The sequence below is a fragment of the Hemicordylus capensis genome, chromosome 1 (genome assembly GCF_027244095.1).
Source record: "Hemicordylus capensis ecotype Gifberg chromosome 1, rHemCap1.1.pri, whole genome shotgun sequence".
In the NCBI taxonomy this organism is placed as follows: Eukaryota; Metazoa; Chordata; class Lepidosauria; order Squamata; family Cordylidae; genus Hemicordylus; species Hemicordylus capensis.
The window spans coordinates 425,330,224-425,354,230 of record NC_069657.1 but is presented as its reverse complement, the minus strand read 5'-3'; positions in this window follow the sequence as shown (position 1 = coordinate 425,354,230).

Genomic DNA, 24,007 nt, shown 5'->3' with positions numbered 1-24,007 from the left:
TATGTTGATGGGATCTGAGCTGTTGGTGACTGATCAGGAGAGGGATCTTAGGGTAGTGGGGGACAGCTTGTTGAAAGTGTCAACTCAATTTGTGGCAACTGTGAAAAAGGCCAATTCCACGCTAGGGTTCATTAGGAAGGGGATTGAAAATAAAACTGCTAATATTATAATGCCCTTATACAAAATGATGGTGCGGCCACACCTGGAGTACTGTGTACAATTCTGGTCACAACTAAAAAAGGACATTGTAGAGCTGGAAAAGGTGCAGAAGGGGGCGACCAAGATGATCAGGGGTCTAGAGCACCTTTTGTATGAGGCAAGCTACAACACTTGGGGCTTTTTAGTTTAGAAAAAACATGACTGCGGGGAGACATGATAGAGATCTATAAAATCATTCATGGAGTGGAGAAAGTGGATAGAGAGAAATTCTTCTCCCTCTCACATAACACTAGAACCAGGGGTTATCCCATGAACCTGATTGCCCGGAAATTTAGGACCAGGAAACGGAGGTACTTTTTCACACAACACATAATCAACTTGTGGAATTCTCTGCCACAAGATATGGTGACAGCCAAAAACCTGGATGGCCTTAAGACGGGTTTGGATAACTTCATGGAGGAGAGGGCTATCAACAGCTACTAGTTGCAGGGCTATAGGCCACCTCCAGCCTAAAAGGTAGGATGCCTCTGAGTACAAGTTGCAGGGGAGTAACAGCAGGAGAGAGGGCATGCCCTCAACTCCTGCCTGTAGGCTCCCAGTGGCATCTGGTTGGCCACTGTGCATCACGGCATCTCTGTTGCCGGGCAATGGCAGGAGGAGTCTGGGGACTGCAGAGGGCGAGGCAACTGATCAGAAGGCAGCCAGCGAGAAGTGAGACGGGTATAGAGCTGAGGTGTTTCTGAGCTGGTCTGAGCCACCCTCGCAATGGTTTCAGGAGCAGCCATAACACAGAAGCCAGGTTATGATGGTGGCAGGATTCGGATGACAAAATGCTGCCTTCAAACCTGAGGTTCAAGTGGCAAAACTCACTACAAACTGAAGGTTCAGATTATGGTTTGGGGATGGAAACATCGGTTTGGTTTGGTGACAAAACCACGTTTTCACGAATTCAGACATCACAAAATTGCACCTCTGGCATGTTCACTTCTGGTTTTGTGTTATGTGTAAGGATGGTCTATAACTCAAGGGGATCTTAAAACTAGGGTCCAGAGGCAGGTCCATGTGGTCCATGGAAAATTAAATATATAGTTAAAGTAGCTCCCCCATTCATCATTTATAATCAAAATATGGTATGTTCATTTTTCTTGAATTTTAAATATGAAATTATAATTTATAAAATTATAAATGAGGGGTGCTATGAGGGGGTTGAGGATCTGGTGGTGGTGGAGTGGTAGGTAAAATAAAGGTTAGGAACCCATGATCTCACTATTACAGCACACCAGCTTTTGATGAAGGGCCCTCTCCTTCCTCTCCAGCTGAGCATAGTCTAGTATACCAAGCTTTGTTTTCTTGGCTATCCCTAATACAGCTTCCCGATATCACATTAAATATTGGTCATGCATCAGTACCAACCTGACCACATATACACAGTGCTTGTGTTTCCCCATCCCCCAAATCAGTGGTGTTTTAATATGAACAAATATATCTGAACAACATGGTAACTCCCGCTGTGAAGGGCTGGGCTGTAGATTGTCACTCGACCTAGTCAGACCTTCTGGCGGAGATGTCAAATGATACAGCCTCTTCCCTTTCCCACATGTCACCCTGTCTCTCATTGGTGTTCATTTGCTTAGCTCTTTGAACAGAGCCCTGGGACCTTCAGCCCACCTGTTCTTTTTCTCAGCACATCTGACATGCTGCTGTTGCGTCTGCAGCCATGTAATACGTCCCTGTCCATTAAAGCAGGCTGCTCCAATCATCAGCAAAGCTCACTGGCCAAGAAACCGTCAACAAGCAATGTAGCCATATGGAATTACATGCTGTTTCCCAAACATTAGGACAAGGTTTGCTGAGAGGCATGCATTACACCTTTCCATTGTCTTTTTGCCATGTAATGATTGTTATTTTGAAGGACTACCAATCACAATTAACTACTTCCCAATATTCTTGGGAATCTGGAGTTGCACACTCACTGGTCACTGAGATCATTCAAACAATCAAAAACTGTGTTCTATCCAGGTTTGGGAGCTGTATGTGCTCCCAATTTATAGTTGTGTGGAAGCAAGGTAGGAGAAAAACCTGAATAGCTTCTCCTCCTGCCTTGCTTCCACACAATCACTTATACCCAGGTGTTCCTCTTGCCTTGTTTTCACACAATCAAACATTGGGAGCACACACAGCTCCCAAACCAGGGTAGAACACAGTTTTTTTGATTGTGTGAATGACCACTCTGAATATTTGAAATATGACATTGATATTTGCTTTCAGAATTTGAGGGTTCACATGAAATGGTATCTAGATTTGAGAATATTTGAAAGCTGACAGTGCTCAGTCTCTGAGAGTTGGTGCCTTATAGGATTTCATATTTTACAGCCTGCCCAAGCAAAAATAATCAAGATATGGCACCAAGTCAATTGCCCTTCAGTTTTGAAATGTGAAGTGAGTTTTGCACTCAGATTACAAATTCGGCTTGAGATGTATTGGTGGCACTGATCTCATCAGCTTAATGTTTTCCCCCTTAGGAGGAGGTATTAAAGACACAGGAGCCAAGATTGAAAAAGTTGGCAATGATCCAAAGTTAGAAAAATGCAAACGTATACATGTGATAATGTGAGGAGAGTAAGGAGTTAGCCCTGAAGATCCGCAGGACAGTGAGAAATTCAACAACCCACAACATTTCAGGTCAGGAACTGCAGTGATGGGAGAAGCAACATCTGTGGAATTTCTCACCCAAGGAGGAAGTCAGCCTCAGTCTATGGGAATTGTCCTGAATCTTCATTAAAAGTTGTCTACATCCCACCAGCCTCCCATCAATCCCAATTGGTCACTTAGGCTCCTGTTGTATGAGTTATGAACTTAAAGGGTGGAGAGCTGGTATTGTAGCAGCAAGCATGAATTGGCCCCTTTGCTAAGCAGAACTCATCTTCATTTGCATTTGGATGGGTGACTATATGTATGAGCACTGCTGTAAGATATTTTCCTCTGGGGCTCAGACATAGAGTATCCGCTTGCATGTGCAAGGTCTTGGGTTCTGTTTCTGGCATCTCCAGGTAGACTGCTGCCCGAAACCTTGGAGAGCCACAGCCAGTCAGTGTAGACCAGGCCTGCTCAGCTTTGGTCCCCCAGCTGTTTTTGGACTACAACTCCCATAAGCCCCAGCCACAGTGGCCAATAGCCAGGGATTATGGGAGTTGTAGGCCAACATCTGCAGGAGGGCCAAAGTTGAGCAGCTCTGGTGTATACAATACCGAGTCAGATTGACCAATCAACTGACTCAGTATAAAATAGCTTCCTATGTTCCTGTGATCCTATGAAATATTGTCTGAATCAATCTACAATGTAATAGCATCATGACTTTGGTCTGTGTGCCTAAATGCTACAGGGAAGAGGATAAGAAACTGGCACAGAGGTGACGTCCTTGTGGCAGTCTCTTATCAAGCATCACATGTAATGATGCTTTCACTGGCAGCATCCACACTACTGTTGTCTGCGCACAATGTGGGGGTGGGGAATTTAGCTCATCCCCCCTCCCTCTGCAGCCCTGAAAATATCTCCCAGAGGGCCTCATAGTCCTCAGAGACACAGAGGCTATTCTCATAATGGAGAGAAACCAGGCTAAGGGAGCCCAGCCCGGCTTCCCTCCATCGTGAGAACCACCAGGCTTGCGGGCGTGCCCGATGGTTCAATGGCAGCTAGCCCACTTAAAAACACCTCCCCAAAAATGAGGTTAGCGGAGTGCTTGCTCTGCAAACCCCATTTTACTGACCGTGTGCTGCCGCTGCACGGCTCTACGCTGTGGCGACACACGAGTAGATCCTCGACCAGGAGGCTACAACAAGCCTCCTGGCCTTGGGCGTCTCCCCAGAATGCCCCACACACGTGTGTGAGGCATCCTCGGACTTTCAGGGGCCGGGCGGCCCCTGATCCCTGCTGTCCCTCCATGGTAGAGCCAGCAGTCGTGTGGGCAGCCAATCCAGCCGCCCAGGGACAGCTCTTTGCTTGTGTGCAGGGAAAGTGGGCTAAGCCCACTCTTCCTGTTGAGCCCAATTAGGCTTCACATGTTGCTCTTGTGTAGAGCCTCATCGTTTCAGCAAGCACAGAAGACTGCAGAGGGAAGGGCCAATCAATGAAGACTGTGCATGTGAAAACTTTGCTCCAAGCAGTATTGTATTGCAGGGGTGGAATATAAATATTTATAATTAATAAATTAAGAATAGAGAGATAGATAATATAATAATATAATAAATCTAAAAGGCAAGATGTTGGCCACTTCCTACGTTATTAACACATTCCATCTAAATAAATCCATCCCTATCTTGGATATAGTGCAATACACAATTTATTGTGACTAGGGATGATGGGAGTTGTAGTTCAACAACAGCTGGAAAGCCAAGATAGCCTACCACTGCACCCTTGCTGCTTAACCTCGTTACTGGTGTTGCTCCCCTTAAAGCTTTTTTTTATATATATATATATATATATATATATATATATATATATATATATATATAATGCTTGTGAGTCTTCTCAGGTTAAAGGGCCAAATCCTCTATGAATGCTCAGAACATCTCTCTTGTTTAATCTCCATCTTCACCTTTGTCAGTACGTGACCTGACACCATGTAACCCATTGTAATTTGAGAGGTTCACATTTTAACAAGTAAATGCACCTGTTGATGTTAAACACCTGTGTCAGGAAGACCCTGAGTGCTTTCAATATATTCCTGAATAGAGCTGTGGATAAACGTATCGCCTCCATCTACAGACAGGTGAAAACAATAGCATCAGTGAGGCAAAAGTGCCATACAGATTGATTTAAATGTGTTTTTCATTAGACAAATTTCAGGGCAAAGCCTTTCTTTTAGCTGTAAATTCCCTCTCTCGTTATCTCCCAAATGAAAACATTCTGGCAGAAACCTGACATTCCTATTGTGAGGTTTTTTCTGTTTCTCAGCCTGGGTTAACCCATCAAATAAATCTGTAGAGCTTAGGGTTACCAGTTGACCAGGAGGAAAAAGAAAGAAACACACCCACAAAAACCAGTCTGACTTCTTGCTGTGGCCTTAACAGCAGCTTGACCTGCAGAAAGCAGCAGGTGCTACTTTGTGCCCTGCAGGATAAAGCTTAGTCCTGTCAGGTGGGCAGTCAGGTGAGATCTCATAGCAAGGGAGCAGGATCATGGCAGCAACCAGCTCTACTTTCAACCTATGCGTCCTGAAGGGGGATCCATGACTATAACTGTATATACAGAGGGATCCAGGTGTATTCATGGAAGGTCTCAGTAGAGGTGCACCTGTATCCCTTTGGAGACCCCACCTCCCCTGCAAATTAAGCATCATCATGCTTGGCCAGGTGACCACACCACTGAGGGCACTCTAAAGAGGATTTGGGGCTCCCCAGGAGCTGTAGAGGCCCCAAAGTCCAGGGGTAAGAGCACCACTGGGCTTCAGATGTTCAAATGCATGTTCATAGAGTGTGGCAGGGTCTGCCAGTGCAAAATCCCCCTTCTCCACTGCATAGTCACTACATGGATAGGAAACTGAGTCAGTGTCTGACTCAGGCCATTTGTTAATGGATAGAAGCTTAGGAAGCTGCTTGATACTGAGTCAGACCACTGGTCCATCTAGCTCAGTATTTTGTCTACACTAACTGGCAGCACTTCTCCAAGGTTCCAGGCAGGAATCTCTCCCAGTCCTACCTGGAGATGCCTGGGAGTGAACCTGGGACCTTCTGCAAGTAAGGAGATGCTCTACCACTAAGCTATGGCCTCATCCCCTGAGGGGAATATCTTGCAGTGTTCTCATATAGTTGCCATTCAAATGCAAACGAAGGGAAGTTCAACAAACAACAAATAATATGTATATACCACTTTTGAACAAAAGGTTCAAAAGTGGTTTACATAGAGAAATAGTAAATAAATCAAATGGCTCCCTGTCCCTAAAGGGCTCACAATCTAAAAAGATACGTTAAGATAGACACCAGCGACAGCCACTGGAGGGATGCTGTGTTGGGGTTGGATAGGACCAGTTGCTCTCCCCCTGCTAAATAAAGAGAATCACCACGTTAAAAAGCTGCCTCTTTGCCCAGTTAGCGGTCAGCAGGACCCACTGCTGAAGGAAGCACATGAGCTGGGTCACAGAGGATCTTCTCTCAACATATGAGATTTATGCTGCAATATCCCTCCCTCTCAGCCTGGAGGGATATTGCAGCATAAATTGTTTGTTTATATCTTTATTATTATCTGCCCTTTGTTTTTATCTGCCCTATTTGTTTTTATTTATTAGTAGCCACCAGCCTGTCTGGTGGCTGCTTGGGGACGGGTCTTCTCCAGTGCTACTCCGAGGCTTTGGAATGTGCACCCTGTTGAAATAAGAGCCTCCCCATCTCTGACAACTTTTTAAAAGGCAGTCAAGACACATATGTTCATCCAGGCTTTTAGTTAAGTGTCAGGAAATGGTGGGCATGGGGTGGGAGAATTATATTTACAGTTTATAACAGTTTTAACATTGTGTTCGATTTTAAATAGTGGGTGTGTTGATGTTTTAATTTGTATTGTTTTTATTGTAAGCCACCCAGAGACATAAATTTTAGGTGGTATAAAATAAATATTACTATTTTTATCTTGTTGTTAACTGCCCTGGAGTCTTCAGATGAAGGGTGATTAATAATAATAATATTAATAATAATATTATTAATAATATTGATAATAAAATCCAGCCATTTCAGGTCCTTGGGAAGGACTCGATGTCTGGATAAAACAAACCAGTCAATAACACCTGTCTGACTGTGTAAGCAAGAAATAGTAATAACAACAACAACAACAACAACAACAACATAGGAACATAGCAAGTTGCCTTATACCAAGTCAGATCCTTTGTCCATCTAGTTCAGTATTGTCTACACTTACTGACACTTACAGAGTATTTCACAGGTGTATCTGGATTGAATTTAAGGCTTTCTGCATGCAAGCACTCCTCCACTGAGTTACAGCCCCATCCCCTAAGGGGAATAGCTAACCACACTCACATGTAGTCACCCATTCAAATGCAAACCAAGTCAGACCCTGCATAGCAAAGGGGCCAATTCATGGTTGCTACCACAAGACTGACTCCTCTCCCAATAGCTGCAGACAGAGATTGATAACAAAATCATTTCACATGAGTCACATTGCACAAAGGCTCCGGAATTTTGTGCCTTACTTACATATCTAGGTGAGTGTCATCAAATTTCCTAAGGAGCTTTTATACTGATAAAATAATAATAACTGCCAAAGAGTGCAAGCAGTCAGTGCATCTAGTCTGCGATTAAAAGAAAGGAATTTTGCTAATCCTCTTATAGAGATGTTGTTTCATGCCAAAGTCTTCTTGGTTTCTTCATAAGGCTGTCAATCTGTATTTTTTTAAAAAAAAGAAAATAAATGAACAGTTTGATATCTGCTGAGCAGATATCAACTTCTGGATTAAATGACAAATTGCCTTTAAGTTGAAATCACACTGTGTGGGTTAGGTATCACTACCATATTATGCCCATTTTGAAAGAGCGGCTCTGCCTTCCAGTTTGTTTCCGGGTCCACCCCAAGGTACTGGTTATAACCTTTAAAGCCCTAAATGATTAGAGTAAAAGGTAAAGTGGATGGGGCAGTTTATAAATGTAATAAATACATTATAATAAAGTGTGCCATCAAGTCGATTTCGACTCCTGGAGCCCACAGAGGCCTGTGGTTTTCTTTGGTAGAATACAGGAGGAGGTTACCATTGCCTCCTCCCTTGCAGATGATGAGATGATGCCTTTCAGCATATTCCTATATCACTGCTGCCTGATATAGTACCAGCGGGGATTCGAACTGGCAACTTTCTGCTTGTTAGTCAAGCATTTCCCTGCTGTGCCATTTAAGCGTCCTAAATATCTGAAAGACTGCCTGCTTCTGAATGTTCCTGCCCACCTGACAAGATAATCAGAGGAGGCTCTGTTCCGTGAGCCGATACTGCGAGAAGTTTGATTGTCATGCACATGGGACAGGGCCTTCTTGGTTACTGCCCCCAGGCTTTGGACTGCTCTAATGACAAACATCCTCTGTGTGGCTTCCCTCACTGCCTTTAAAAGGTAGGCAAGGGCCTGGCTCTTCACTCAGGACTTTACATATTAAGGGATGCTTTTTGGTTGTTCCTGTGCTGATTCTGTGTTTTTATTGGTTGTTTGCTAATTTTTAATGGAATTTATAATTGTTTTTAATGGATGTGCTGTAAATCTGCCTTGAGACAAACTTGTTATAAAAGGCAATAAACAAATTTAACAATAAACACTCTATTAATAAATTAATTGAATAACTAAATTCCTCTCACAGCAGCCACCTGTCTCCTTGAGCAAAGGAGCTGCTGTGGTGCTGTGAAGATCCCTGATTTGGCTATGGCCTCAACCCTTTGGTCCTAAAGCCATCAGGGGCCCTTGACTGGGGGTATCGAAGTGGGCATAACTAAGGATGTATACGAGACTGGCTAGGCAGGTTCAGCTCACATCTGAGCCAGATTAGAGCTGATTCAGCCTGGCTTGGCTTTGTTTCCGATCAAACTGGACCCAGTCTGGTGAAGATTCTCCTTTATGAGTAAGGTGGAGGGGAGGAAGGATTTCCTAAAGGTAAAGAGGGCTGGATGGGAGTCATTCATTATTCACAACTTCCATTCACAGCATTGGCATTTAAAAAAAAAATGGCCGCTGAAAACAAAATGGCCACTGCGCATGCTCAAATGGCCTCTGCAAGGCCTGGCATGGCCTAGGGCCTCACAGAGGCCATTTGAGCATGTGTGGTGGCCATTTTGTTTTTGGTGGCCATTTTAAATTTTTTTTTTTCATTTTTAAAAATGGCACCCCCCTTCAAGTGGTGCCAGGGGCACGTGCCCTGCCTGCCCTATCCTAGATATGCCCCTGGGTGGCCGACGGGGTTTGGGGGAACTGCTGGCACTGTGGATAGGTGTGAGTAATAAATGATTCCCCTCCCGCCCACTCTACCTTTACAGAAGCCCCCCTGCCCCCCTTTACTGGTAAAGGGGAATCTTCACTGGATTCCTCTTTACCAGTAGAGATCCGAACCAGCTCGGTTAGAACTTGGACCTGCCAAGGCCGGTCCCATCAAGCCCGAACCTGTTGAGTCAAGCCGCTTCAATGTCAAGTCCGGCTTGTACATCCCTAGACATAACAAGGTGTTTTCAGACCCTAATGTCACGGAACATAGGAAGCTGCCATATATAAGTCAGACCATAAATCAGTTGTGGCCAGCATTGTAGAATCCGTCAGAGGCTCTCTAGGACGTCAGTCAGAATACGATGTGCACAAAGTTTCTTCAGCACCGGCGGGGGTAGTCCTTTAAGGGCGGGGGAGGGTGCACTTACCCCTCCCGCCGCATATCCCCCGCCGGCGCTCCGTCACTGTTAAGCCCCTCGGGGCGGCAGCATTCCTCCCTGCCACCCCGTTTCTGTCATCGGCCGGAAGAAGCAAGCGTGCGTGCGCCCGTTGCGGGTGTGCACACGCCCATCTGCCATGCGGGTGCGCGCGCACGACAGGCGTACGTGCGCTTGCTTCTTCTGGCCACTTCCGGCTGATGACAGAAATGGGGTGGCAGGGAGGAATGCTGCCGCCCCGAGGGGCTTAACAGTGAGGGAGTGCCGGCAGGGGATATGCGGCGGGAGAGGTAAGTGCACCCTCCCCCGCCCTTAAAGGACTACCCCCGCCGGTGCCGAAGCACCAAAACGGCCCCCGGAGCCTAAAAGTTTCGGAGGCCTCCATTATGGCCTCCAAAACATTTCGGGCACAAGCCTAAGTCAGAAGTCATTTGCTGCCATGCTGGATCCCACGGATTGAAGCTGGGGCCTTCTGTATGCAAAGCATCCGCTTTACCATTGAGCTACATGTTAGATATGTTGAATTCTTTAGTGAATCTACAGTTAGGTTGCACTCTGCACTGAAGTGCCTCAAATCTGCCAAGCTGTTGTATCTGCTAGCTTTACTTCAGAGTGTTTGCTGCTCAATGATAACACTGTGAAGAGATTCTCACGATCCACCAAAAGTGGGCTAAGGGAGCCTAGCCCGCTTTTCGAGGATTGTGTGCTGCCGTGGGAGCCGTGCGGCTCTGGGCAGCAAACCCACCTAATTCCCACTCCCCTTAGACGAGGTTATCGGAGTGAGCACTCTGTTAACCCCGTCTATTTGATTGTGTATTGCCGCGGTACGGCAACACATGAGGAGACCCCGCCAGGAGGCTGAAACAAGCCTCCCGGCCCTGGGAGTCTCTCCAGGGTGCCCAGCGTGCTCGCGTGAGACATATTGAAACTTCTGGGGGCTGTGCAGCTTGCTTCTTCTTCAGCCCCCACCAGCTCCGTGACAGAGCTGGCCGCCCTGAGCTGCAAGAATGATCTTCTGAGTCTAAGACATCTAAGTATGACTTAGAATAATCGTCAGAGTCTAAGCCCGCTCTCCCTGCCAACTCCATTCAGGCGAGTCTCACTGATCGTGAGACTCGCCTCTTTGTTAGGAACTCTGGATCTGCCTGGAGTACTTTGTGTAAATACTACACAAGATTTTACGCAACAGCACCTCAAATATATGGTAAGAAGTTGAGTGGCATTCTTGCTCAGAGGCATGGGAACATAGGAAGCTGCCATATATTGAGTCAGACCATTGGTCTATCTAGCTCAGTATTGTCTTCACAGACTGGCAGTGGCTTCTCCAAGGTTGCAGGCAGGAATCTCTCTCAGCCCTATCTTGGAGAAGCCAGGGAGGGAGCTTGAAAACTTCTGCTCTTCCCAGAGCGGCTCCATCCCCTGAAGGGAATTCCTTGCAGTGCTCACACTTCTAGTCTCCCTTTCATATGCAACCAGGGTGGCCCCTGCTTAGCTAAGGGGACAAGACATGCTTGACTTCTCCATAGCTTTACAATTTTACCATGGGCGTCTTCAGACATTATATTGTACCGCATTCAGATAACTTAATAGAGGAGAAGTCTATCAACGGCTACTAGTCGGAGGACTTAAGGCCACCTCCAGCCTCAGAGGCAGGATGCCTCTGAGTACCAGTTGCAGGGGAGTAACAGCAGGAGAGAGGGCATGCCCTCAACTCCTGCCTGTAGGCTTCCAGCAGCATCTGGTGGGCCACTGTGTGAAACAGGATGGTGGACTAGATGGGCCTTGGGCCTGATCCAGCAGGGCTGTTCTTATGCCCTTATGTCTGTACTAGTTAACTACAATTTGCATGCTCCCGCAAAGCATGATGTGAGAAATTGTGCTTTAGCGCCTAATGTAGTTCTGCATCCACAGTTAGGATTAAACCATGACTGATAACTATGATCAGATGGTAGTTTAATCGTAGTTAACTGTGGTAGCAGGACAATGATTGGCATTAACCCCTGCTAACTTGGAAAAGAGGCACCTTTTACCATGGTGATTCTCTTTATTTAGAAGGGGGAGATTAACTGGCCCTATCGACCCCCAGCACAGTACTTCCAGTGACTGTTGTTGGTGTCTGTCTTATGTTTCTTTTAGATTGTGAGCCCTTTGGGGACAGGGATCCATCTTATTTATTTATTATTTCTCTATGTAAACCGCCCTGAGCCATTTTTGGAAGGGCGGTATAGAAATTGAATTATTATTTCTTGTTTACACAGTCAGACAGGTGTTATTGACTGGTTTGTTTTATCCAGACATCGAGTCCTTCCCAAGGACCTGGGATGGCTGAATTTTATTGTCAGTTGTTATAGATATCGTTGCAGAATATAGGCTGTTCCCAGTAAAGCTGCTTTTTGTAATTGGCTGATGGTGATTTCTGTGGCCCCTATGGTGTTGAGGTGCTCTTCAAGGTCTTTTGGAACTGCACCCAGGGCGCCAATTACCACTGGGATTATTTTGGTCTTTTTCTGCCACAGCCTTTCCATTTCAATTTGTAGATCTTTGTATTTGGTGATTTTTTCTCTTTCTTTTTCTTCTATTCTGCTATCCCCTGGTATTGCTATGTTGGTTATTTTCACTTGTTTTTCTTTCTTCCGACTACAGTGATATCTGGTGTATTGTGTGGCAGATGTTTGTCTGTTTGTAGTCGGAAGTCCCATAATATTTTTACATCTTCATTTTCTTCAACTTTTTCAATTTGATGGTCCCACCAATGTTTGGCTACAGGTAGCTTGTATTTTTTTGCAGATGTTCCAGTGTATCATCCCTGCTACCTTGTCATGCCTTTGTTTGTAGTCAGTCTGTGCAATCTTTTTACAACAGCTGATTAGGTGGTCCACTGTTTCATCTGCTTCTTTACAAAGGCGGCACTTGCTGTTTGTTGTTGACTTTTCTACTTTTGCTGCTATTATTATTATTATTATTATTATTATTATTCATGCTTTTGTGTGCGTGGCTGCATCTGTGTTCATTTTAAAAGTGAACCTGGGTACAGGCCCCTCAAAGACAGGGTGAGGATAGGTATTGCTGTACCTGCATTCGACATGATGTCTGAATAACCTTACCTGTGCCCAGATCTGTACCTGTGTATACCATACATAGATTGTATGAGTGCTGAACATAATGTGTTAATAGGGCTCACTGTATTTACCTGAATCCAAGTCTCGGTTTTTTCTAAGTTCCCTGATGTTAGAAATCAGGGGCTCAGTCATGGAGATACACTCATAGTTTCACCTACAGCTTCACCTACTGCATTTGTGTTTGCCACGCAGGTGTGAAAATCACAGGAACCCTTGCCAGAAAAAGGGTTCTGCCAACTCTTGCGATGAAAGCTGAGCCGAGCCCTTGTGAAATGGCTGTACAACTGAGCTTATATCAATTCAAAGCTTTGTCCTCCTGTCTGTAGACATTTAATCTGGTTCCTCTTTCTGTTTCCACTTTGCAAGCACTAGCTAATGCAGTAATGTCGAATGCTGTCATTTGGAACTCACGAAACATTGCTAAATTCTATGCTCCATCTCCAACACTTCCCGCTGCTGACCCACCGGCTGCCAGTTACTGTGCATATGGGAAATGAACAAGAGCTTTGTGTTCTTTTGAAGTCTCCCAAAGTGTCATTGTTCCAATCTGCAGGTGACTCATTGCCTGTTTTTTCACCCACTGTTTATAACTTTCCACTGAAGTATGAACCAGCAAACAATGGAAAAGAACAAGATGTTTGCTCAATTATCTCATTGCTTTAGAATGACAAATAACAACAACAAATCATCATCATCATCATACATTTCCCACTGGCTACCAAGAGTGTTGTATAAACCTCTAAGAATAATAACAGAATGCTTTTAGAGTTAATAATGTACGTCATCATTTACTCATTTAGGTATTAGGTGTCTGAACTGCAACTTTCTAATATTAATAATTGCTCAAGCTCTTTTTAGCCCAAATTCCATGTGGAAAGTACTCTTATGAAATCAGCTTGCTGTCCGTGTGTTTGTCTGCATGTGGGTCCCCCTAATAACTTCACAAAAGTTGGTACAGGTTGAGGTCATTCACACAATCAAAAACTGTGTTCTACTTGGGTTTGGGAACTGTGTGTGCTCCCAATTTTCAGTTGTGTTGGAAGCAAGGGAAGAAGAAAACCTGAGCAGAAGTGACTGAGACGAGTCTCTCAATCAGTGAGACTCGCCAGAAGGGTTTTTGTGGGGAGAGTGGGCTTAGCCCGCTCTCCCCGCAGACGATCAGAAGGCCACCCTGGGCAGCCGGATCGGCTGCCCACACGACTGCCAGTTCTGCCATGGAGCCGTTGGGGGCTGTGGGGTGGGGGGCCGTGGGCCCCCTGGAAGTTCCAGGATGCCCCGTGTGAGCATGCGGGGCATCCCGGACAGACCCCCCGAGCCAGGGAGGATGCTTGCAGCCTCCCAGTTGGGGGTCTACTCATGTGTCGCCGCATGCCACGGCAACACACAAGCAAAAAGATCCGGTTGACTCAGTGCTCCCTCTGTTAACCTCATCTTATGGGAGGGGTATTTTTGAGGGCTAGCTGCCAGGAACTGTGCAGCTCCCGTTGCAGCACACGACCGCCCCAAAGCGGGCAAATCTCCCTTAGCCTGCTTTTGGGCAATTGTGAGAATCGCCTCATTGTGTGGAAGCAAGGTAGGAGGAAAGGCTACCCAGATTTCCCTCCTACCTTGGTTCCACAAAAGCAAAAAATGGGAGCACACAAAGCTCCCAAACCCAGGTAGAACACAGTTTTTGATAGTGTGAATGGCCCCATTGTGTCACATAGGGACACGTGAACAGTGTGGTGTGTGATGACAGTGTGATGACATCATGCACCCCAATCCAAGATGGTGGCTGCATGGAATGTAGGCGGATTTGTTCTCACCCGAACTGCTTGTTAATTTTTGGTTCAGTACGAGTTTGGATACTAACTTTAAAAAGTAGTTCAGTAGCCCATTCAGATCCTGTGAGCTGGTTTTGAACCAGCTCAGATATACTAAAGGTAAAGTGTTCCATCAAGTAATTTTTGACTCCTGGTGCCCACAGAGCCCTATGGCTTTCTTTGGTAGAATACAGGAGTGGTTTACCATTGCCTCCTCCCTTGCAGTATGAGATGATGCCTTGCAGAATCTTCCTATATTGTTGCTGCCTGATATAGTACCAGGGGGGATTCGAACCAACAACATTCTGCTTGTTAGTCAAGCATTTCCCTGCATGAGGAGTAATACAGAATCCTTTTGCTTGCAGAGCCACTCTAGAAAATAAATACAATGAAAGTGATTTCACATGATCAATTTTTAAAATCATTTTAACTGATCATTAATTTTACTAAAAATAAGTAAAAGTACTTAAAAATTAAAGTCAAATTTTAATTTACTTTAAATTATTTCCTTTTAAATAATTAATTCAGCTTTGAATAGTTTGAAAGGTTTTTACAAAGAAAATATATGGACAGGATCCAAATCAGGAAGACACCCTGTTTATTTATGCTGAATGGTAGAATTGCTGAATGGTAGAATATGCTGAATAGTAGAATCCCCTCCTCTCTCAGCTCCAGGTGGTCTTGGAGGAAACTGATTATCTAGACCCATTTCAAACTGGTTTTCGGGCGGGCTATGGGGTGGAGACTGCTTTGGTCAGCCTGATGGATGATCTCCAATTGGCAATTGACAGAGGAAGTGTGACTCTGTTGGTCCTCTTGGCTCTCTCGGTGGCTTTCAGTACTATCAACCATAGTATCCTTCTGGAACGTCTGAGGGGGTTGGGGGTGGGAGGCATTGTTTTACAATGGTTCCACTCCTACCTCTCGGACAGATTCCAGATGGTGTCGATTGGAGATTGTTGCTCTTCAAAATCTGAGCTTAAGTATGGTGTTCCTCAAGGCTCCATACTCTCTCCAATGCTTTTTAACATCTACATGAAGCCGCTGGGAGAGATCATCAGGGGATTGGAGCTGGGTGTTACCAGTATGCTGATGACACCGAGATCTACTTCTCCACGTCAAATTCTTCAGGAGTTGGCATATCCTCCCTAAATGCCTGCCTGGAAGCAGTAATGGGCTGGATGAGGGAGAATAAACTGAAGCTGAATCCAGATAAGACGGAGCTACTTATTGTGCAGGGTCGGAACTCTAGAGACGATTTTGATCTACCTGTTCTAGATGGGGTCACACTTCCCCAAAAGGAACAGGTTCGCAGTCTGGGAGTACTTCTGGATCAACGCCTGTCCTTGGTTTCTCAGGTTGAGGCGGTGGCCAGGGGTGCTTTCTATCAGCTCCGGCTGATACGCCAGCTGCGCCCGTTTCTCGAGATCAATGACCTCAAAACAGTGGTACATTTGTTGGTAACCTCCAGACTTGACTTCTGTAATGTGCTCTACGTGGGGCTGCCTTTGTACATAGTCCGGAAACTTCAGTTGGTTCAGAATGCGGCAGCCAGGTTGGTCTCTGGGTCATCTCGGAAAGACCACATTACTCCTTTTTTGATGGAGTTGCACTGGCTGCCAATAGGTTTCCAGGCAAAATACAAAGTGCTAGTCATCACTTATAAAGCCCTAAACGGCTTAGGCCCTGGGTATTTAAGAGAGCGTCTTCTTCGCTATGAGCCCCACCGGCCGCTGAGGTCACTTGAGGAGGTCCGTCTCCAGTTGCCACCAACTCGTTTGGTGGCTACACAGAGACAGGCCTTCTCGGCTGCTGCCCCGACATTGTGGAATGCGCTCCCTGCTGAGATACGATCCTCCCCATCTCTGGCAATTTTCAGAAAACACCTGAAAACACATCTCTTCAACCAGGCTTTCTCAGCTTTTTAATGCTTGTTTTTAAATTGTTCTGATTATTTAATTGTTGTTTTATGATGTTTTTAATGGTTAATCATTGTTTTATGCTTTATAATTTTTGTTTTAATTATTAACTGATTTTAATGGTGTTTTAATGTAAACCGCCCTGAGCCTTTTGGAAGGGCGGTATAAAAGTTTTAATAATAAAAAATAAAAAATAAATAGAATAAAATATTTCTGGCATTTTGATGTTTTTATGCTCTTAATTGATTTAATGTGATTTTATGGAATTCTATTGTATTGACTTCTATAAACCACCTTGGGATGTGTTTTTATGAAAGGTGGTATATAAGTTGAACAATCAATGAATGGCAGCAAGGAGAAACTGAAGTGTCAAAGAAACACAAGAAGCTTCTAACCTCAGTTCAAATATTCTCGACATGAGGATGTCCTAACTTGGGGTCCCCAGATATTAGCAGACTATAACTCCCATCATTCCCAGCCAAAATTGATTTTGTGGTTGGAAATGATCGGAGCTGTAGTCCAATGACATCTGGGAACTGAGGTTAGGAACCCCTGCCCTTAACTGTGAAGTTGTTGCTGTGAATGGGAGAGGCTCTGGTTGAGCAAGATAACAGGAGGGCTTCCAGTCCTGCTGCTCCTGAGCGTTGTGAGACCTTCGGGAAAGGGGCGGGATAATCCCACTAGGATTATTGAATACAGGGTGCTGCAGGGGTTGGGCAATTCCCCCAAACCAGGTGCAAATACCTTCCATGAGCACAACTTTGAAGTACAATATGGGTTTTCAGTCCTCCCTCTCCCGCCCCCGCCCCCCATCTGCAACCTTGGAGAAGCTGCTGCCAGTCTGTGTAGACAATACTGAGCTAGATGGACCACTGGTCTGACTTAGTATATGGCAGCTTCCTATGCTCCCCTGCCCCCATACACACACTCAAAGCTAATGATTTTCCTTACTAATCAGTCTGGATTTAAAAAAATTTTTAAAATATATTATTGACAAGAGCTGATCTGTAGCAATGCTTTTCAATCTGGAATGAAAGTCTTCACTGATTATTTGCACCAACTAATCAAAAGTCATATGAATGACCCATAAGGCAAAAGTAATATTTAATGCTAAAATAGATTTAATTTAGTGTTAATTTTTAATTAATTTTTTTTTACAAAGGAATGTATGAGAAGTGCAGCAATCTGAGGTTTATAGTTCTGTCTATGTTGTGCTGCCCAAATACCACTCCATAATTCCCAGCATTGTGAGAATGAAATGGTAACTCTAAATATTTCCATAGGTCCAGACTGTGAGGGAACAGGCAGTTTCTTCATCAGCCTGGAAATAGCCACGTGTGCTTTCTTTCCCACAGGATGGACAGTCTGCTTTCTGGAAATATCTTTACAGATAGCATTTACTCGAATATTTAATAGATCCTTCCAGCAAGGCAAGGCCCTAACACTCTGATCTCAAACATTGGCCTGTAATGCCAGCTGCAGAGTTACCAATAGCATCACAGCATTTTGTTAACATCGTTTTGTTTGTTAACATTAACATGTTTTGTTAACATCGCACTGGTGAAGCTGTTAAGCATGCCTCATCAGAAATACATATGGGCTACCAGAGGGTTTTAGGACTAGGATGTAAGTGCAGATTCTGAAACCATGTAGGAAAGAACCACACTACCTCAATTAAGTTCATAGCCCACCTTTACACACATATTTAGCTTCATGGGTCCTGTTGCTCCACCATTGCTCCATGTCAGGCAAAGCTTGTGAATCACCTATGTCAAAGAATCATACAGGCCCTGTAGGCTTCTGCTTGGTGCAGGAAGTCCAGAAATAGAGCATGCCCAACAGATGGCTATCCAGGCTATGCTTGAAAACCTCCATTGGAAGAGTCCATCCCTCCCCCCTGCTGCCATAAATAAGCGGTTCAGTTGTTGAACTACTCTTACTATTTAAGAAGTTTATCCTAAAGTTCAATTAAAATCTACCCTCCTGTAATTTATGCCCATGAGTTCTAATCCTACCCTCCAGTACAGCAGAAAGGCCATCAGATCATACTGCATGGGAGGAGGCAATGGTAAACTCCTCCTGTATTCTACCAAAAGAAAACTACAGGGTTCTGTGGGTGCCAGGAGTCGAAATCGACTTGACAGCACACTTTACTTTACTTAAATACTTAGATTGGAAATAATGTAAGTGTTCCCAGAGTGTGAATGCACTACTTAAAGTATTTGCCATTTAAGTATTTGCCTGTGGTTCCTTAGGAACCTGCAGCCGCATAGGCAGTCGCATTATATGCTGCAGAGCATGTCACCCACTACATTCATTTGCCTGTGCCTTGAAATTGATTGAACGTATTGAAGTGGATGGGTGCAAATATCTTTTTTTAAGGAAGTTTAGACACACACATGCATACAGAAATTCCAGGGCATGATTTGAGGGTACATGAAGCAGCTATTTTTCTAAAGCTAAGCAGGTCTAGGTCAGGTCAGTGCCTGCCTTGGAACCCCAAGAGTTCCATGTTGGAAGAAAGGCTGGTTATTAAATAAATAATGCATACATTCACTATACAAGCAGAGAGAGAGAGACTGAGACCCATTCACCCATAGCACAGAAGCGCGGTTCTGATTCCCCCTCCCCTCCCACTCTCCCTCCGAATGTGGATGTTGCGGAGAGCTCCCTCTCTGCAGTCAGCAAGATGGCAGAGAGAAGGGGGAACTGGATGCCTGGGCTTCCTTCTTGATTAAAGGACAGCCCCAGCAGCCAATAGTAGACAGAGTGAGGGAGGAGCTTCCCCCCTTGACTCTGGTTGCCGGGCAGCAAGACTGCAGTGCTGCATTTGGCTGTAACGCTGGCACTGCAGAACTGGAGGTCCAGGCAGCGAATTGCAATACAAATGGAAAGTATACATCGGAGTCCAGAGAGGAAAACCACAGGTCCATTTTCCAGCAAAACTGCAGTTGCCTGCATTCAGACATACAGAAATTGAAACCGGAAACCCCTTCACCTCTGGTTTCATGTTACATGTGAATGCGGCCCGACTGACTGACTAACTGACATACAGAGCAAGGATGGACTGGCTCAGCAAGAGAGCAGCCTAACAGAACTTCAACAGGGAAGTGGCCATTTTTGATGCCCTCCTCTTCCCCACGAGGTCCTCTGCGCCATCTAAAAATATGCCACGCAGCCCTCAGGTACATATTTGTTAATGGTGCAGAGGGGCTACTTCCCCACTGTGCTGGCAGAGTTGCTTGGAAAGTTCCATTAGGCTACTGTCTTGCTTCACTGTTGCATCCTTGCTCTGTACATAGGAACATAGGAAGCTGCCCAACTGAGTCAGATTATTGGTCCACCTAGCTCAGTATTGTCTACACAGACTGGCAGCGGCTTCTCCAAGGTTGCAGGCAGAAATCTCTTTCATCCCTATCTTGGAGATGCCAGGGAAGGAACTTGGAGCCTCAGATGCTCTTCCCAGAGTGGCCCCATCTCCTAAGGGGGATATCTTCCAGTGCTCACACATGTAGTCTCACATTCAAATACAAACCAGGGTGGACTCTGCTTAGCAAATGGGACAATTCATGCTTGCTACCACAAGACCAGCTCTCCTCAGTATGTAGGCCATATTTATTTGTTTAACAAAAGAGCTGAGTAAAGATCCACCTTGTTTGACCTGAATATAGCATATTTGTACGCGTGCATACACGCACACACAAATATGCCATACTCAGGTAAGACAAGATGGATCTTTGCTCAGCTCTTCCAGCTTTGTTTATCAGTGGCTTAATCTTCTACCCCTTTCAGTTATGTTTCACTTCATCATGTTTCTTGTGGTGAGGCCATTATTATAGGCTGACCTGAATGCGAGTGTCACTGGGGAAGGGGGAGGAATACCCTGATGGAGGAGAGATAATGACAAAGACTTTATTCTCCTGTCCAGACCATCCACTCAGTGGGCCCAGCTATCAGCTGAAACTGAGCCCTGAATTGCATGATTGCAGAGCTGCAGGCTGGAGCTGAGCTTGGGTTACAAAGCTGAGTCCCTCACATCAATTAAAGTCTGTGTGCAGAGCAGCTGCATTCAGAAAAAGGTGAAGGAGATTTAATCTTCACCTTTCACCTTGGGTCAGAATACAAGGTTACCAAGACAGGCTGTTATTAAAAATGGATTGTTCCTGTCAACTTCATGTTAAATGTTTGCAGGTACAGTTATTAGGGAAATTCTTCTTGGCTTTATTAAGCAAGTTGGCACTTTAAAAGAAAATAATAGAGGAAGTAATAAAATGTTGAAAGGAAAAACAAAAACAAAACCATTCTGGCTAATGCCGACACTTTCTATTGCCTTCATCTCTAAAGGTCTGTTTGCCAGGAGGACACTGTATTGAGTGTTGGGCTGTGGAACTATGTAATTGTGGAAAGACTGTAAAGTAGAATATATTCCTTGCAGGTTTTAATGTGTGAATTAGCATACAGTTTAACTTTTTTTAAAAAAAAAAAAAACACCAACAATGTACATTTTTCTTTTCCATTGAAAATATCCGAGGCAATTTACAATAAATATTCGAGATATAAAACAAGGGAAGTGGCAACAAAAGTAACTTTATCAGCAGCACCAACAAGAAAAAGTGCCTAAAAGCAGGATAAAATCAAAAACAACTCATAAAAGCAGCAGGCACTGATCACTCATTAAAGGCCTTCGAATGGAGGTTCTTATTAGGTCCCCAGGTGTTGTTGGACTACAGCTCCCATCATCCCCAGTCACAGTGGCCTTTGTATCCACAATGGAGCTAGAGTCTTACAATGACTGAGGACCGAAGTTTAAGAACCCTTGCCTTAGATAATAAGGTTTTGGCCTGGCACCTAAGGCCATGTTCACACAATGAGAAGGATTGTGATTAAAAAGTAAACTATGAAATATGGGCCCATCCTGCTCTTGTGGAACGTGTTGTGAGAACTCAGAATTTCTAGACAATCCCAGTTAAATACTACAGTTAGCCACTATTTAATCACGAGCCTGGTGATCTATTCTGGTTAATACTGGTTAAATGCAGTGATTTTATCAGGATTGCCTGGAAATTCCGGATCCTCACATCATGTTCTGTGGGGCTCACTGATTGTGGTTAACTCTTTAACCGCAATCCTTCTCATTATTTATTTATTTAGTTAGCTAGTTAGATTTATATGTCACCCTACCCCCATAGGGCTCAGGGCAGCTTACAAGCAATAACATTCACAGCAACACAATTCTATAAAATACATCTTACATAACGTCATCGCCCCAACCCCATACAGTACTCGTTCCACATGACATAATAACCATGGATTACAAGATGGTTGTGAATGTGGTATAAATAATAAAAGAATTTGTGCCTCCTGAATGTGCTAGTGTGGGATGGTCTTCCATAAACAGAGTGCTACCACTGAAAAGGCTTTTCTTCAATTGCTGCACATCCAGTCTCCAATGGTGGGGGTACTTGGAGGATGTAAGGTGGTCCCAGAAAAAATATTGGGGAGGAGGGAATTCTGGGGAGTGAACTTCATCCCTCATATTTAGATTTATGAAATAAAAATAACAATGTATTTTACATTAATCCCACCCTAAAAATAAATGGAAGTTAGCCAATAGGGATCTGTTTTCTATATACATAATAGCTTTGAGTACCCAGCATTACTTGGGTTTATGGTGCAAATTTCTCTTTGTTACTGCATCCATAAAATGAATATACCTGTTGTGTTTATCCATCTGTGTATCTGTGCGAGGTGATTGTCGGGGTTCTTGAGTACCATGTTATTCGTAGGGTCCTAGGAAGTCACTGTGCCAAGTCTGGTCCCAATAACTCAAAGGGTATGGAACAGACAGACAAACAGACATTCAGTTTTATATATATTTATCATATATATGATAAATAGCAGGACTCTGGCCTAAGGTGTTCTTACGTTCCTGTCACATGATGGGCTGGATCAGGAGGGAAGTATTAACCAATCCCAATCCACCCTATCATTTTACCTTGAGAACACATCGGGAGAGGAGAGCTGGTCTTGTGGTAGCAAGCATGACTTGTCCCCTTAGCTAAGCAGGTTCTGCCCTGGTTGCATCTGAATGGGAGACTTGATGTGTGAGCACTGCAAGAAATTCCCCTCAGGGGATGAAGCCGCTCTGGGAAGAGCAGAAGGTTTCAAAGTTCCCTCCCTGGCTTCTCCAAGATAGGGCTGAGAGAAATTCCTGCCTGCAACCTTGGAGAAGCCACTGCCAGTCTGTGAAGACAATACTGAGCTAGATAGACCAATGGTCGGACTCAGTATATGGCAGTTTCCTATGTTCCTATGTTCCACATCATTTTCCTTTGTTTTTACCTTGAGAACACATCACCTTCTTTTGTTGCTCTAGTTTTCCACATTCTTTCTGAAATATTATGACATTTTGGTTTGCGCAGTTGTGGAATTTAGCATCGGACACAGAAGTCAATTGAATGATTTCAAATCTTTTTTTCCTTTCTCAAGTATATTTCTAGCAGTAATAGCACATGGCAAATGCCTAATAATGGGCTTCATTTCCACTTCCAGTAATTGGTAGGGAAAATATGAGGGGGGCGGGATAAGCAAATGTTTATACACATCACAAAACAGTTGGATTTTGTAGCATATCATTTGATTTATCTTGACACTTAGTTTTGATTTAGCTGATTTTTGAACAATGTCTGTCACTTCTCAGAGATATTCAGACGCTGACATGACACACAGAGTCTCAGCAATGCTGTGAAGCACATCTGCTGTGAACAAATAAGGCAGCCTTGAAGCTGTTGAGGAAGAGCAGTTGCGCAACACCGCTGCTACAGCTAGTCCAGGGCTGCTCAACCTCTGCCCTCCTGCAGATGTTGGCCCACAATTCTCACAATTCCTGGCTATTGGCCACTGTTGCTGGCGATTATGGGAGTTGTAGTAAAAAAACAGCTGGGAGGCCTAAGTTGAGCAAGCCTGATACTAGTCCCATTATGGCAAATGGGAGTAACCACGGCAACACTGGTTAGATCACTGCTTGTCCTCAGCAGTGTAAGGGTTGCCTTACTTGTCCGCAGCATCCCCAACATGGCGTGGAGGATCTCTGATACGCTACACATCATGTCAGCCGACATTTCTTCTTTGGGGTGTGTGTGGGTGTGTGTGTGCACATGTGTGCATTCAGGGGAAGGTGGAAAAATACAGGAGCAGCATTAAATACACACAGTAGTTGAAACATATTTCAACTTTAGGCTTGTGGTAGCAAGCATGAATTGACCCCTTTGCTAAGCAGGGTCAGCCTTGTTTGCACTGAATGGGAGACTGCATGTTAGCACTGCAGGATATCCCCCATAGGGGATGTGGCCATAGTTCTGAGAGCACCTGATCTGCATGCAGAAGGTCCCAGGATCACTTCTTGGCTGGTAGGGCTGGGAGAGACTCCTGCTTGCAGCCTAGGAGAGCCATTGCCAGCCAGTGTAGACAGTACTGAGCAATGGTCTGATTCAGTATATGGCAACTTCCTTAGACCAATGCTCTGATCAGTGCTCACTATAAGTCAAGCCTGCTCAACTCCCCCCCCCCCACCGTTGTTTTTGGACTACAACTCCCATAACTCTCAGCCACAGT